Raw genomic sequence first — 14,650 nt, 5'->3', positions numbered from 1 at the left:
AAATCTATTTATATTTTGGCCTCCAAAAGTTTTGTGGCAGTATATTCCACCAAATAACTATATTTGTATAAATATTGTATAAATGAATACCACTGTTTTAAGTCTACTGGCTATTCATTTCATTCACTGTTTCCTAGATCATGTGTGATTTGAAATGGGAGAGTTTAGCTAGCAGATAAATAGGGAAATGATTTTTTCCCATGCTGTCCCTGTATATTAATGACTCTTCATAAAGAAATTCTTCCAAATCCTCGTCATCCATCTCCCCTTTGAGGTGAGTTGTATTTAGAGAAGGATTTAGGCTCAAATGTTAACTCACTTTCAACTTCCAGAGCAGTACAATGAGCTTTTCTGTTATAGTTACACCTGGGAATACCAATAAATTGCATCAGCCCCTGCTTCAAGGACACTTGCTTTAGATAAGGAAGGTAGATATGTGTTGAAATTAGACTCACACAGAGCCTGGGAGCTCAGGCACTGGCACAGTGTTGTAGTCTATTTGACTCCAGCAGAGGTTACCAATGGAATGTGTCAATTTTTTAAATACAGAATACCTATTTTGGCATAGCATAAGATCAGTGATGTAGAAGATCAACCAAGTCCAGCTGATGTGACAGTAGAAATCTATGTTTAATTTTCCCAGATAAATGAGCAAGCTGGCCTTCATTTAGAGACGAAGATTTCCAAAGCAGAGCAGAAATAAGGGAGCACTGCAGCTGGGCTGAGCATCACTGGGGAAAGTGAAGATGTTACCATCCGTACACAGAACAAACGCCCTGCAATCCAGTGGAATCTTTGGGCTTGTCAACTCAAAGTTACAGGACACAAATCTCCACAAAGCCCAGGCAGAAACAAACTCCAGGTTCCTGTGGCTTCCACCACTCCTTTGGCACAGCTGTACCCAGCAAGCCTCATCTATCAGAGGATGGACTGCCTTTGTCCTTGCTGCTGGCTGCTCAGCTGACCAATATACAGATTTGTCATTTCGACAACAATAAGTGTATGGCTTTTTAATGTTTTGCTTGTGAATGTCTCTGGAGAGATGTTCCATTTCAGAGTGAAAAAAAACCCCAAACAAATGGCTATCCAAGCCTGAGTTACAAGAGATGTGGTAGAGTATGTGATGGGAATGAATCCTCTGCAGAATGCAGTGGAAAAGCTGTGATTCTTTGGAAGAGAACAGTTTACAGACGAGTTTACAGAAGACAGCAATACAGTTTTTCTTAATCCTGGCTCAGTAAGTATCTTTTTATTCTAAATTATATTTACTTGTTCCAAAATATTATTACTTGTGAAACTTTTCAGATAGAAACTAGAAAATCAGAATGAGTCAAGGTAACACATTAACGTCTATTGGATTAAACTGACAGTTAACAAGTTTGTAAGAAATTTTGGGATAACACAGAATTTACTGTAGTGATTGTCATTGATCTTTGAAGTTGAAGGTCACAGAGAACAGTGACATCATCAAGTTCCTAAGAACCAAAGGCAAGAAGTAGTTTTCTTGTTTCCAAGGCTCACTTTGCAATATACTGCTGAAAATTTGAAGTGAGAAGGGAATATGGAAAATACGAACCAGTGGAAGTTTTAAATATAAATGGAATCAAATCATATATATTTTCTGTACACACACACACATACTTTCCCATATTCACAACTTAGATATCTGATATCTTAATCTAGGTGATTTAGAGATCTAAAATCCCTATACCCACACTCTACCTATATAACACCTTTCTATATACTCACCCAGCTGAACTGAATCACTGCAATGTTTTGCCTTTTCTTAGCATGTGTTCACAGTGAAGGAGATGCTCCTTCTGTGAGCCACTGATGCTTTACTCCTTCTGAAGGAGAAGCTCACAAATGCAATGAACATCATTGCACCAGACAGATAAGTTGGAGCAAAACCACAATCCCCAAAGGATCTACAAACCACAGCAAGCGTTCAGGAGTCCTTGGGACCAAGAAGGCCCCGTTCATTAACTCAGCTCTCACCCATACTCACGGTTGTTTCCACCATCAAAACTGTCACGTCTTTGATTTAAAGCACTTCTGTATTTTGGTTTACAAATATCTCCACTCATTATTTTGTCTGTCACATCCACTGTATTCAGGTCATAGCAATACCCAGTGAACCAGGTTAGTGGCAAAAACCTGTCAGCAAGTTTGATGCTTGACTTGAGACTATGGCTCATAAAGCTCTGCTATCCTAAAATAATTATTAACTGCTGAAATCAATTTCAAGTAATTTTCCAAATTAAAGTGCATCTTTGCAGCATAATTAAGTAATGTAATTTACAGACATAGTTATTATTTATGCTTATCATTCATGTATTATGAGTAGTTTGCTACAATCCACATTTCTAAGTTTGATGGGTACATTAACATACATAATTTAAATCAATAAATTCTTAAAACTCAAACATTCATAGTGGCTCAGTTAACAACCACTTTAATGCCTTTATAATACATTTTAACTTGCTGTGATTGTCACTCAGGCTATTTTCACTATAGCACATACTTGCAATAGTAGCAATAACAACACATAGCATACTGTTTAAAATAATGTTTCTAATGTAGAACAAAATCATCAACAGAAAAGAGAGAAGGCAAGAAAGGGGATCCATTTTATACTGGTTGCATAAAGAATAGGCAGATACATCCAAATGCAGGAAGCTGCTCACACAGAATTTTGGAATGTACTGAAATATGTTTTGACTTATGGGTCAAAAGCAGGGAGACTAAATAGGCTGCAGAGTGGAATTGTGAAAAAAAAAACCATCATGGATTTACTAGCATTTGTTTTCCATTTGCATTATAAGCTTTTCAGCATCATTTGAATTAAAGACCTTACGTGTTTACAACCCTTAACTCTGGTGACTGCCCAGCAGCCTTGCAAGGAGCTACTGGAATCTCACATACTGTATTTAATGCTCAAGTAGCACAGAAACAGCTGCCTTAGAAACACTTCATAAGGAACAGTACAGCCATCCCTGCTGATCCAATTTTCCATGATGACCACCCAGTTGTGAGCCTGTGAAAATAATGAACTGCAGGTGTCAGAGCAACACTGCTATGCTGCTGCAGTAATGTACACCAGTGGTGTAATCACTGGCACACCTGTGGAAAACAAATACAAAATGCTCACAAATAAGTGGAAATCAAATATCAAATTCTACCAGTGTCGCCTCTTGTAGTTCTTCATGAACGCTCAAGAAGAGACAAAGCAGCGAGGCACTGACAGACTGGGTAAAGACAGGAGCTCAGAAAGGGGCTGAGCTCTGGGCAGGATTCAGCTCAACAGGCAGCGTGCAGGGCTTGAGGGAATCAGCAACATGTTGTGGGCATTTAACAACTCCTTTACCCCATCACACCAACCTCGTCTGCGCTCTCTGCATGCAGGCAGGTAGGCAGGCTATTCACCTTCATGAAAATAGAAGGGGGTAAGGAGAGCAATCCCACTCTGAGCTGTTTTCTGACATGCCAGAGACACGTGTACAGCTTTGTTATTTTTGCACCAAGATCAAAACCTCATTTTTTTATCTTGCTGCCAAATTCACAGAGCAATCAGTATTTTTCAATACACAGCGGCACAGATACCAGATGCATGTCTCACCATGAATCACTGGCATACCCAGAATGTTCTAAATATTAGAGTGCTGATGCAAAATACATATATTTTTTTACATCTGCAGTTTTCTGCCACTTTCCCATCCCCAAACACAGTCCCACGCAGTCTTCTTTGCACTGCTAACATGTAGTACGTGTCAGCTGTGGAGACATTAGCATTGCAGCAAGACACAGCATACTACCACAGCTTTATTCTAGGAAGGAGAGGGGTGTAGATTGTCACATCTGCCGGAAATTAGGCTGTAAAACACAGTTGTTTGCTAAAGAGAGTCATTTCAAAATAAACCAATAAAAAAAAGTCCCTGGCAAAGACAGCGTTTGCAAAAGCTTGAGGTATCCAGCATTTTATTATTAGCACTCAGTCCAAAAGTGTTCGCTATAGGGATTTATGCTGAGGGTGCTGAAACAATCTACAGAGAAGGGCAACAGTACCATGAATAAGAGTGCTGTAACAGCCTGACTGCTGCATTCAGTAGATTGTTGGCAGCAGTTAGAAAAGTAACGACAGTAAGAATTGTGCTGTTCATCAAAGTGACGTTTGCAAGGAATAAGCGGTGACAAGAAAAGGGCCAGAGACGGGGCACAACTCTCACGTAATGAACTGGTGGAGAAGGCAATCAGGCTGGGATGGAAATTGAGAGCTTTCTCGCTGTCTAGAGCATGAGCTGTTTCATGCCCCTGTGTTTTAGCTGTAATTGTGATAAACTGAACCACAAATTAGGATCCAGAGGCAGAGCCAGTCCTATTAACTGCCAAGAGAGACAAAAGATTTGGGGTCTGAGTCTCACCTGCCTCCCATCTCAGGTATGATATCACGTCATCTCTGCTGACCTCTTAGGCCTCAGGACACGTCTGCTTTGCCTGGGGTGTCACAGGACCTGACCTTGGGCACCCACTCAAACTCACTTTATAATGCACTGCTCCTCCTTTAGCTAACTAAATAGAACTAACATTTGCCTGCCATCCAGGATAGGATAGGAAAGGGTCAGGACTTGAGAGGAGAATTTTAGCTGTTTGGAAAATGGTTGAAATGCTCCAGCTATTCTATTTTTTATTTTTATCCTAATCTTTAAATAATGAGCCAGCTTCTTTATGGCTTTTTTTCTTTCTAAAAATAAATGTGTTCAGGCAAACAGGGTGCGAGCTGGAAGGCTGCCTGGCTCCCAGTCCGTGCGAGGTGTGAGTCCCAGCTGAGGCTGCTGGGCTGCTGCCAGGCTACTGCAAACTGAGTGCTGGTGGCTGCCTCCAGCACTGGCTCTTTCCAGCAACAATGACATTATTTACAGCTACGTGCAGATTTCCAGATGGGTCTGGAGGGGGAAAAGCAGTAGCAGTTACACTTGCATTGACTGAAATAGCCCTTCTTAGCTTATGATCCTCTCAAAGTGCTTGATGGCTGTTGGATTTGGCAGAAAGGGGCTCTTTTGGGGACAGCAGTCCAAGGCCCCTAGCCCTGAGGGTCAGCAGTGTGCTGAGGCTGCAGCCCATCTCTGTGCACACAGGAAAAAGATGTTCTTTCTCTCTTTTTCAGCAAAGGTAAAATCAGCTCACAGCTTTTTTTTTCTTTTTTTCTTTTCTTTTTTTTTTTTTTTGCAGAAGATTGAAGTAAATTCATAACTACACAATAAAATTTAAAGCCTTGCTTTAAAGCTTTGCTTATCAGTTCTATAAATCTCTCCTTTTTAAAAACACAGCTATATGAAAGACACACAGGACAGGACAGCTGGCTTCTAACTTCATCTGTCAGCAAGCAGCCTATTTTTTTCTGTAATATTAGAGTCACATATCATAATTTCCTTTGTCTCTCTCACTTATGGGTGGAACCACGCCACTTGGAGCAGCTGCTCTCCCAGGTGGAACAAAACACTGCAAAAACAATCTTAGAGCAGACAAACCCTACTAAATGGAGTGAGTAAGTGAGGAGAAATCTTTAGTGCCTCTTCTAAGACAGGATGAACTCTTCCCTCACCCCTCCCTGCCGACTACGGAAAGCTCACACACCTTCAGCTGGGTAAAGTCAGAGTCCTCAGTACAGAGGCCAGGTTGCATCTGTGAAGCCCTATTCAGTATGAAAATGAAACTCTAATAAGTATAAATACTTGAATAGCAAATTACAATTATTACATTTTTCAGTGTCTTCAGGAAATCAAAGGACAAGATAACACAAAGAATATTCAGGATGTGACCTTAAATCGCCACAATGCTGCTTAACAGACATGGGCAGATTGCTAAATGAAGAAAATAATTACCTCAGTGAGCTTCAACATGGAGAGAAACCAAAGGTTGTGACTAATGTATAGCTGCTGCACAGAGACTAATGTATACTCTATTCCACAAATCTCCTAGCTAATATGTGTAATCCCAAATTTAGACCAGTTTGTGCACAGGATTTCTGAGACATGGAGGAAAGGGAGGTACTTTTCTGCTTTACTGCAAATACAACAAACAGGACGATGGCATAAGTTATCCTGGCAAAGCTTCTGAAAGCCAAAGGCAAAACGTGATGTCAATCCCAAAGATTTCCATCAGCATCAACGAGATTGGGATTTATTTCTCTAAAACTTCTGCCTGAGGGACAGAGGACGGTGTCCCACAGCAGGGCCTGCGCCCAGGGCTGCTGATGGGGGAACGTTTCTGAAGCCGAGTGAGGGAAATGAAGCCACTTTTAGAGAGTGGTTGCTAACCTCAGCTGCCTCACTTCTCACATCTAAGTCCCAGTCATTTGGAGTACTTAAGTGTGGCTCTGAATTCAGATCCATTAAAACTCAGAAATGCTTTTTACCTTCTGGAAAGTGGGGTTAAATGGAGAGAGTGCTTTGTAACTTCTGCTGGCATGTTTATGATTCACTGCCAGCGAAAGTGCCATTTGCTCATCTCTCTTGGGACAGTGCTTCCTGACAACCTGAAATCGTAAATGAAATGATTTTGCTCATGTCATCACCATCCCTCCCAGCCACAGCTGTGCTGCACCTACTTATCTCACTGAGCTGATGCATGATGCACTGCTGAGAGTTGAAATTCTGCCCTCTGCACAAAATAAAGCACAGACCTGCCTACCCCTTTTCAGCTCAATCCTCACCACCATGCAGTACAACCCAGAATGAAGCATCTTTTAAATGTCTTTCAACACTTATTATTACAAGAACAGTTCGGTGCTCCTGCTTCTCATGGCTATCTGCCCATTTTCTTCCTCCAGCCTTCAGACTTTTAGGGACCAGATAAAAGGCACAGGATGCTGCTTCCTCCTGTAGTAGGACAGAACTAACTGCAATACACAAGAAAAGCTCATCGTCCTGTCAGCTGCCTTTGTAGACTGCTGGTATTAGAAGAGAAAAAGCCTGCATGGGCTCAACACAGCCTGTTGAGGATGAAATCACTGCACAGTCAAGAGAATAAAATTAAACCCCATTTGTTTTGGCTATCAGTTCTGTGCATGGTTTGCACACGATACATACATACATGAACACACACATATATATACAAAGATGTCTACTCTGAAAATGCCAACTTGGAAATAAATGCCATACATAAATACAATTTCAGTGTTCTTTTGTTTTGTTTTTGTGTGTGTGTGTTTGATCATCGTTACCTGAGCGTCTTCACATTAGTACTAGGCTGTCACAATTAGCACCAGGCTAGGATTGCACTGTGCAGTACATCAATCACTTCAGAGGAGTACAGTGCATCACCAAACTGCACAGAAGTCAGATTAGGTAGAAAGAAGGCAGAACACAATTTTTTCCAACTCCTCCTGAGCCCTCAGAGACAAGCTGTCTCTCTTTGGCATTAATCCATGTTAAGGTTCCACAGTCGTCTATTAAACCTTGTGGGATGAGGGTGGATGTAAGCTTAGTTTTGAAAACAAGTTTGTGCTGGAAGGCATGGCTGAATCATTGCTTTTTCTCCACTGTTCCAGAACTACTCTCCAAGTGACCTTAGTCCTTCTCTCCACTTTTGTGAAGCTCTTGTATGTTGGTCACTGGTTGTATCCATCCAGGATGCTGAGGAGGCATTGCTGAAACCTCCATTCCCAAGTACCTCCAGTCCCAAGCTGTGTTTCCACAGCAGCCTGGCCTGTGCTTCATTCTGTGCCTGAATATGGGGGGGTATGGGCAGTACTCATGGGATAGAAATACCATTGGAAAACAAAGCAGCTCACAGATGAAAATAAGCTAAGCATTTGCCTTTTTAAACAAGCGTGAGTAGTCACAAATACTGAGCCTGTAGGCCTCCTTGCATCAGAGAAACTGTTCAAATTACATCCTCAGATGCAAGCAGTAGAGTTCCAGCTTCTTTAAGTGATTGTTCACATACTTGTGGACTGTCCCAAATGTGCTGAGACAAGTCAGGTAGCTGAAGCAAACTAGCTTCATTCTGCAGTAAGGTAAGCAAACAGCAAGCGCCTGCTCAGCAGCTCCTTAGAGATGGAGCAGCACCAAGCCCAGTTTCTGGTGACGACAGGACATCCCGGAGGAAAATGCAGCAAGGTCAAGTAGAGATATGTGAAACCCTGAGGTATTCAATTTCAGTATTTTTTGCTCTTTCTGATTATATTTTTTTCTTGTTACAGCCAAGGGATGGAAAGGCCAGCTTACACTTTGTTGTGTGGGTTTGTATTTTTTCAGGTCATCTCAGCTTTTGATTAAGAACCAGGTGACCTCATGCTTCAAATATGTCCTGTAGGATACTAAGATACTTATTTAGAATTTTTGTTGTTGTTGTTGTTAATTACAATTCAAAAGTGCAGGAATCGTTTTTTTAAATTAAAAATAGTTTCTGGAGTATTCCACTGTATCTGGCCCTTTTCAAAATACGGCTATTTTCAACACTTTTGTTACTGTTTCGTAAATTTGTTGCTCTAACCAGCAGCAGCAGCAATGTATTCCTATTAACTTGGCTCTGTTCCTGCTGCTTTGTTCTACCACTGGAATATCTGCTACAGTCCCAGATGTTTTTATCTGTCAAAGTGCTGTTTACACTTTCACCTAAATTTGCTCTACTTCATTTCATGTATTAGTTTTTATGATTTCCATCATCCAGGCACCCTTTTGCCAAGCTGACCTTTTAAGATTTATTGTATTGTAAAAATAGCACCTCACACCTCATAAACAATGTCCGTACCTCTGATTGTTAAAACAGTAATTCACAAATAGCACATGGAGAACCATCTATATAACTCTTGTTAAATTGTCTGTAGCAACTGAAGTGGAGATTCACCGCATGCCAGACTCTTGAACATGTCTCTTTATGGCCTAACTGTGTTGAAGATCTTAACACATGATGGTAAGTAATGGGAAAGGAAAGTTAAGAGTGATTAAGCTTTTTATCACTGTATGTAGGCGTGTCTGTTAAGGCAGAAGTCAAGAGCTGAAACAGTGCAGAAGAAGTTATGGCTAGGATGGGTACAGATCGTGGAAAACTTAAACGTGAAAATGAGTTAGTAAAACACTCCTGAGAATTCTGGAAGTGTGAATCTGCCTTCTTAGCACCTCATGGCATCATAGGGAGTCTCAGAAAAAGGGTTAATCTTTTCAAGTACTGCCACTGCCTTGGCAGCTTGTCTATGTTCAGAACAATGTGATGGTATGGCATAAAAGCCCAGTATTCTTTTTCTGAAGCAATGAAAGTATTTATCAACTGCCATGTCTGGTCAGATAAGATTTTGCAGACTCTGGAGTTTCAGGTGACCTGATTAGTTTAAAGCAAGGTTGTGTTCCACAGCTGAAATTGCAGGAAAAGACAGTTCATAGCTAAACCTCCTCCATTCTGAAAGGGAACCAACACAACAAGTGAGGGAAACCGTGGTTCTGCTGAAACCAGTGGAAAAATTTGCATGTATTTTGATGAACTTGAACATTCTGAGATGACTTTGGAAAATTTAGAGGGAAAGCATCACCAGAGTGTGCATTTCTACTCTGCAACATGACCACTGCTGTCCAAACTGTCGTCTTCAGCTGGGAAACCAAGAGGTGAGTCAGGTGAGTTTCATCAGCTTAGGAAAAGCAAGCTGTCCTTCTCAATTCTTCCATTGGCACTAAATTCACAGGAGCCCAGAGGATGAGTTTTGGTTAAATATTATTAATATTAAATATTATTTACAGGGAGGTGCAAAATAGACAAACTTATCATGCCTCTATGTAAACTTACTTGAAAGAATAGCAAGCTGATTTTTCAACATCTATTTAGATATTGATACTGGTAGAGTGTGAAAATTAGTGATCTTCCCTAGAGGTTTTATTATGATTTGTGCAGCATGTTTCATGCTGAGGATTCTGTTCTAAGATTCCTCGCTACAAATTCAAATAAATTATGGAAAGAAGCAACGGGAATGGCGAGATATTCCATTACCCCATTCTGCTTCTGTGAGATCAGCATATCTTTAGCAGATGTGTATCTAAAACATGCACACGTAATGCATAATCCAAAGCATACTTCTCAATGTATGTACACTTGTTGGGAATTCTTTCATCTCCCTTGGTGATCTACTCCAGGATTTAACAGCTCCTACAGCACATATGCTTTCCTAACCCAATCTCCTCTGCCTACAGATGAAGTTGATTCCATCTGGTTTTACACTGGTGGAAATGGAAAACTGTGAATTATTTTGCTCTGCAACAATCCTTGCTTACATATGAAGACTATCATCACGTTTCTGTGACACTGCTCTGTTCCACAATACGTAGAGATAATTTTTCCAATTTTTTCTAAGGCTTTGAGGAATTTTAAGAATATTGTTATTTTATTTTGCTACTCTAAACTGTTTCTCATTTGTTTAGAGCATTAAGTGAAATGCCCAAAACAAAATATCCGTGCTACAGCAACAAATCCATTACATAAATTAAAGTGTATACAGGGAATGAAAAGCAGAATGACTTGCATTGAAAATGAAATTATTTCAAAATGCCATTATTTATTGCTATCACAATTCTCACAAGGAGAAGGGAAATCTTTCACAAATGGATCCACTGCCAGTACTGCTTAATATATTTCTATCAGAAATGATTAATAAAATAGTTATCCTGTTTTTTCTTTGTCTTCTTACTGTTCCAGTCTGAATGAACCTTCCATGGCATCAGTTTGGATCAGCACTGTTATTTGGCTCCTGCTGAGGAAAAAGGACCAGCCTCATTGGCGACTCTTTAATCCTGATTTATTTTCTGCCCTAAGTGTCTTTCAGGTACTGTAGTTTCGCAAAGACAGACAGAAATGCAACATCTCTCCATTTATTATCTGACTGTTTTCTAATAGTCTGCCGCGGGATCAGGTTCACATCTCTGGGCAGCTGGGGCTGACATGGCACTGGTAGAGCAAAGCAGCAAGGAAAATTAAACACAGTGTCCTCCCAAACAATAACTGCTGTTCAAGATGAGGGCAGATTCTCTCTGATTGTTAGAATATGTATCTGGAGCACGAGATACGTCCTTCCTTTTCTGGGCTAACACTTATTCTGCCTGCCAAGAAGGACATTTAGCTTGAGGTTATTGATAGCAAGAAGGAAATTTTCATTTCCCTTCATGTAAAGAGATTCTGTTGTAAAACTGAGACTTTGAAATATGCAAAGGAGGTTTATGTGCAGTGGGACAGAAGAATTCTCCAGCTGTAGAATTGGCTGCAGTTATGAAATAGGAAGTGCTTGTTTTAAAGTGTGTGAGACACTGTGCTGGCCTGCAGCATAAATTATGCATCTTCCCCTTCCTGCAGGCCTGCACTGTGTGTTCATGACTGAACACACAGTCCTTGGCCACAGTGGAAAGAAACTGGATAACAAAGGAAATGGAAGATTTGCTACTAAGCAGAACCGCCATCTCTCACTGAGCCAGTTGTCCTGAGTGCCATCGGAGTGTGCTGTTAGGATCGATGTGGTGACATTCAAGAGGAAGGAGCACTATCAAAAAAAAAAACAGTTCTCAATTACTGAAAACCCATCCCAAGTAATTATCACCCCAGTAGATGAAGAGCAAAAAGAAAAAAGCAAGTATTTTCATGGAAATGAAGATAAGTCCACCTCTGGAAAAGATTTCTTTACCGCTGTTTCGTTCCAAACAGAATGAATCTTTTTGACATTGTGTTCAGATTTACTCACTCTGTGCTTCTCTTCCTCCTGTATATTTATACCATTGATTCTAAGTAAGGTTTAAAAGCTCGTTTAAATTCCAGCTTCATGTATGATTCTCACTAATACCATGCAAAAATGCACTCAGGCTCAGACCCAATGCCCTGAGACTCAGGGCACTCTGAAGGATGCTTTTGAGTGGGTGCATAGACTGGGCTGGGGCTTTTGCACTGAGGGGTGCAAGGAAAAGCTCACCGCTGAATTTGACACAGCTACTGAGAGTAAATTTGACCCAGAAGAAAAGTAACCCCAGCACAGACCTTGCATCAAGGAGCAGCTGGCAACATGGCTGGAGTGACTGCAGACAGAGCATGGAAATTCCCTCTGCCCTCATTGGTAATGTACAAGTGTCTTTGTGCTCTCTGATGTGCAAAATTCCAACACATGATTTTCCCTTTGCTTTCTACCACCAACCATGCAGAATATTGGAAGCAATCTTCTCCTCAAATGAGTATTATTTCCTGTACCATCTTTGTAAATAAGTACACGGCAGACAAATAGACAAAGAGCACAATACAGAAATTAGAGTTTGACATTACTTGAAATGATAGTAAATGTTAGCTAGAGGTGTAACTTTTCAATCTACTAACTTGGTAATCGATGTGAGTTGTAAATGTAACTTTTACATAAACATAGAGAGCAAATGCATGGAGCACTTTTGCTAAAGAGAAGATCGTGCTGGGTGAGTTGGTGAGCTCTGACTCTGAATGGAAATCCTCAAAACTCAGAAAAGCAAGAAAAAGACAAAGCATTTCCCAGATTATGGCTACAGAGCTGTATGCTCTTCATCACGTGCTCTGGAAGGCAGTCTGGGAAGTGTTGCATTACTTCAACTGCTCTGGGAGATATATGCTATGTTTGCTACCTCCAAGAGCAAACCATAAAGTATATCAAATGGAGAAGAGTCATTAAAAGGCACTGACACTAGTTTAGTTTAGGTTAGGGAGTAGTCAAGCCATGGCAGTGAAACAGACCATATTGTTATAAAAGATGAGGCTCTCAGGCTGCATCAGGGCTGCAGACCTTTTCTACGTCTTTGTAAGAAAAGCAGACTAACGCAAAATGCCGCCTGGCCCTCATAAAACTGTTCTCCATTTCTGAGTGCTTTATTTATGGGAGATGCAGTGCAGTGACATTTTAACTGCTTTTTCTTTGAATGGTAATAATGATCTAATGATTATTTAAGCAATTTTATCAAACAGTCCTCTATTTAGGAAACTGAAATATGTGAAAAGTGTTGCCATGTAAATGTCAGTGAAAGTAATTAAGTGGAGAGACATGTAAGAATATATCACCTGTTCTCTTTTTTCCCCTCCCCTCATAAGATGTTAAAAAGTAAGTATAACTATGCCCTAGGAAATATTATGGGATAGAAATATAGCATGATTTAACAAGTGTTTTTCATCTCCTCAACTGCATTTGCCACATGGTATTTCTATAAAAACTCAGAATGTAGAATAAATGATCTGTAAAGTGGAGTCCCTACATGTAATTTAAGGGTAAACAGTCATTTTTGAGTGTAAACTTCTACTTCCATTACAGCAGAAAATAGTTAATCAGGAAACTAGTAGCCTGAAAGTTCCTGACCATTTCCAAATAAAAAGTTTCTAGCTGCTAAACATGTTGTCAAATTACTTTGTGAGCCTCTGTTAATGGAAAATCTTTAGTACAGATGAGGTGATATGCTTAAAACAGTGTTTTAGCAAGATTTATCAGATGTCCTTCAGTCTTCATGTCACAGAAGTGCTGAAGTAATGGTTGATTTAGCTGATATTTGAGAATTAATGTTTTAAGCCAATTGACTTCTTGACATTTCTTACAGCTGGCTGGGGCTCTCTTCCATGATGCCAGGATTCTATGATCTTTCCAAAACAAAACAAAACAAAACAAAAAAAACCAAACAGTCAAATTAGGGCAAATTGAGACAACAAGATGACAAGCAGGACTCTCTAGAAATTCCTGATATTCCTGACACTTTTTTTTCAGCTTGGATGTCACTGAGAATTTCTCTTTCTTTCCTTGTATATTCATATTAATTCCAGTATTGTAGTGTTGATGTATCTGTATGCTGATTTGTCTTTGTATACAGCATGTTCTCTTCTGGATGAATTATTTCACTGGTTAATTTTCACTAGCACAGCAGCATGTATTTCATTAGATGTTTTTCCATCCTTCAGAGACAGATATTTCTGAAGAAACATTTATCACTGATCACTGATCACTGTTACGCTTCTTCGGTGCTGAGATATTTGCATGACCTACAAGGGAAACAGACTTTATGCCATCATTGTAGCTTACGTGCTACAACCTCCTTGCTAAGTGTGAAGTAGAGGGTACGAGTTGGTTGTTCATTGTCCCCTGAGAAACAGAGGGGCTGGGGGTTGGTTGGATTGGTTCAGCACACCATGCACACAGGTTGGAGTCCACTGAAACAAAATCATTTTTGTTATGTTTCAAGTTTAACATTCCATCTGATTTTTTTTGCAGCGTGGTGTACATCTTAGCTGCCCTCCTCTCTAAAGTCTCTTCCTGTCACCAGTGTACCTTTGTATCTGGAAAGATGACATCTGTTAATTGGCGTGTGTTAAATATTTAGGTTTCTCCAGGGTCACAGTGCTGGGTTTCTTGACAAAGGGCTTGATAAAAAAGAGCTGCTGAGAAACCACAGCTCCTTACCAGCAGATATGACTTGCCTGGTAGTGACCAAACTCAATTGTTATTTTCAGGATATTAAGAAGCATAAAATTTTTTACAGTTAACCAGCAGACAAACTCTGAAAATAACATGGTGAAACAACGATTTAAAAAGCTGACCACTGCCTAGATAACTTGAGAGTCAGTAACAGATAAAAGATCTTTGGAAAGAAAATCCTTATGACAGACAATCAAAGGAACTCCCATGGCC

This window comes from Centrocercus urophasianus, unplaced genomic scaffold, assembly GCF_019232065.1.
Source record: "Centrocercus urophasianus isolate 14NV4802_14NV808 unplaced genomic scaffold, USGS_Curo_1.0 seq_16, whole genome shotgun sequence".
Taxonomy (NCBI): domain Eukaryota; kingdom Metazoa; phylum Chordata; class Aves; order Galliformes; family Phasianidae; genus Centrocercus; species Centrocercus urophasianus.
This window is presented reverse-complemented; position numbering follows the sequence as displayed.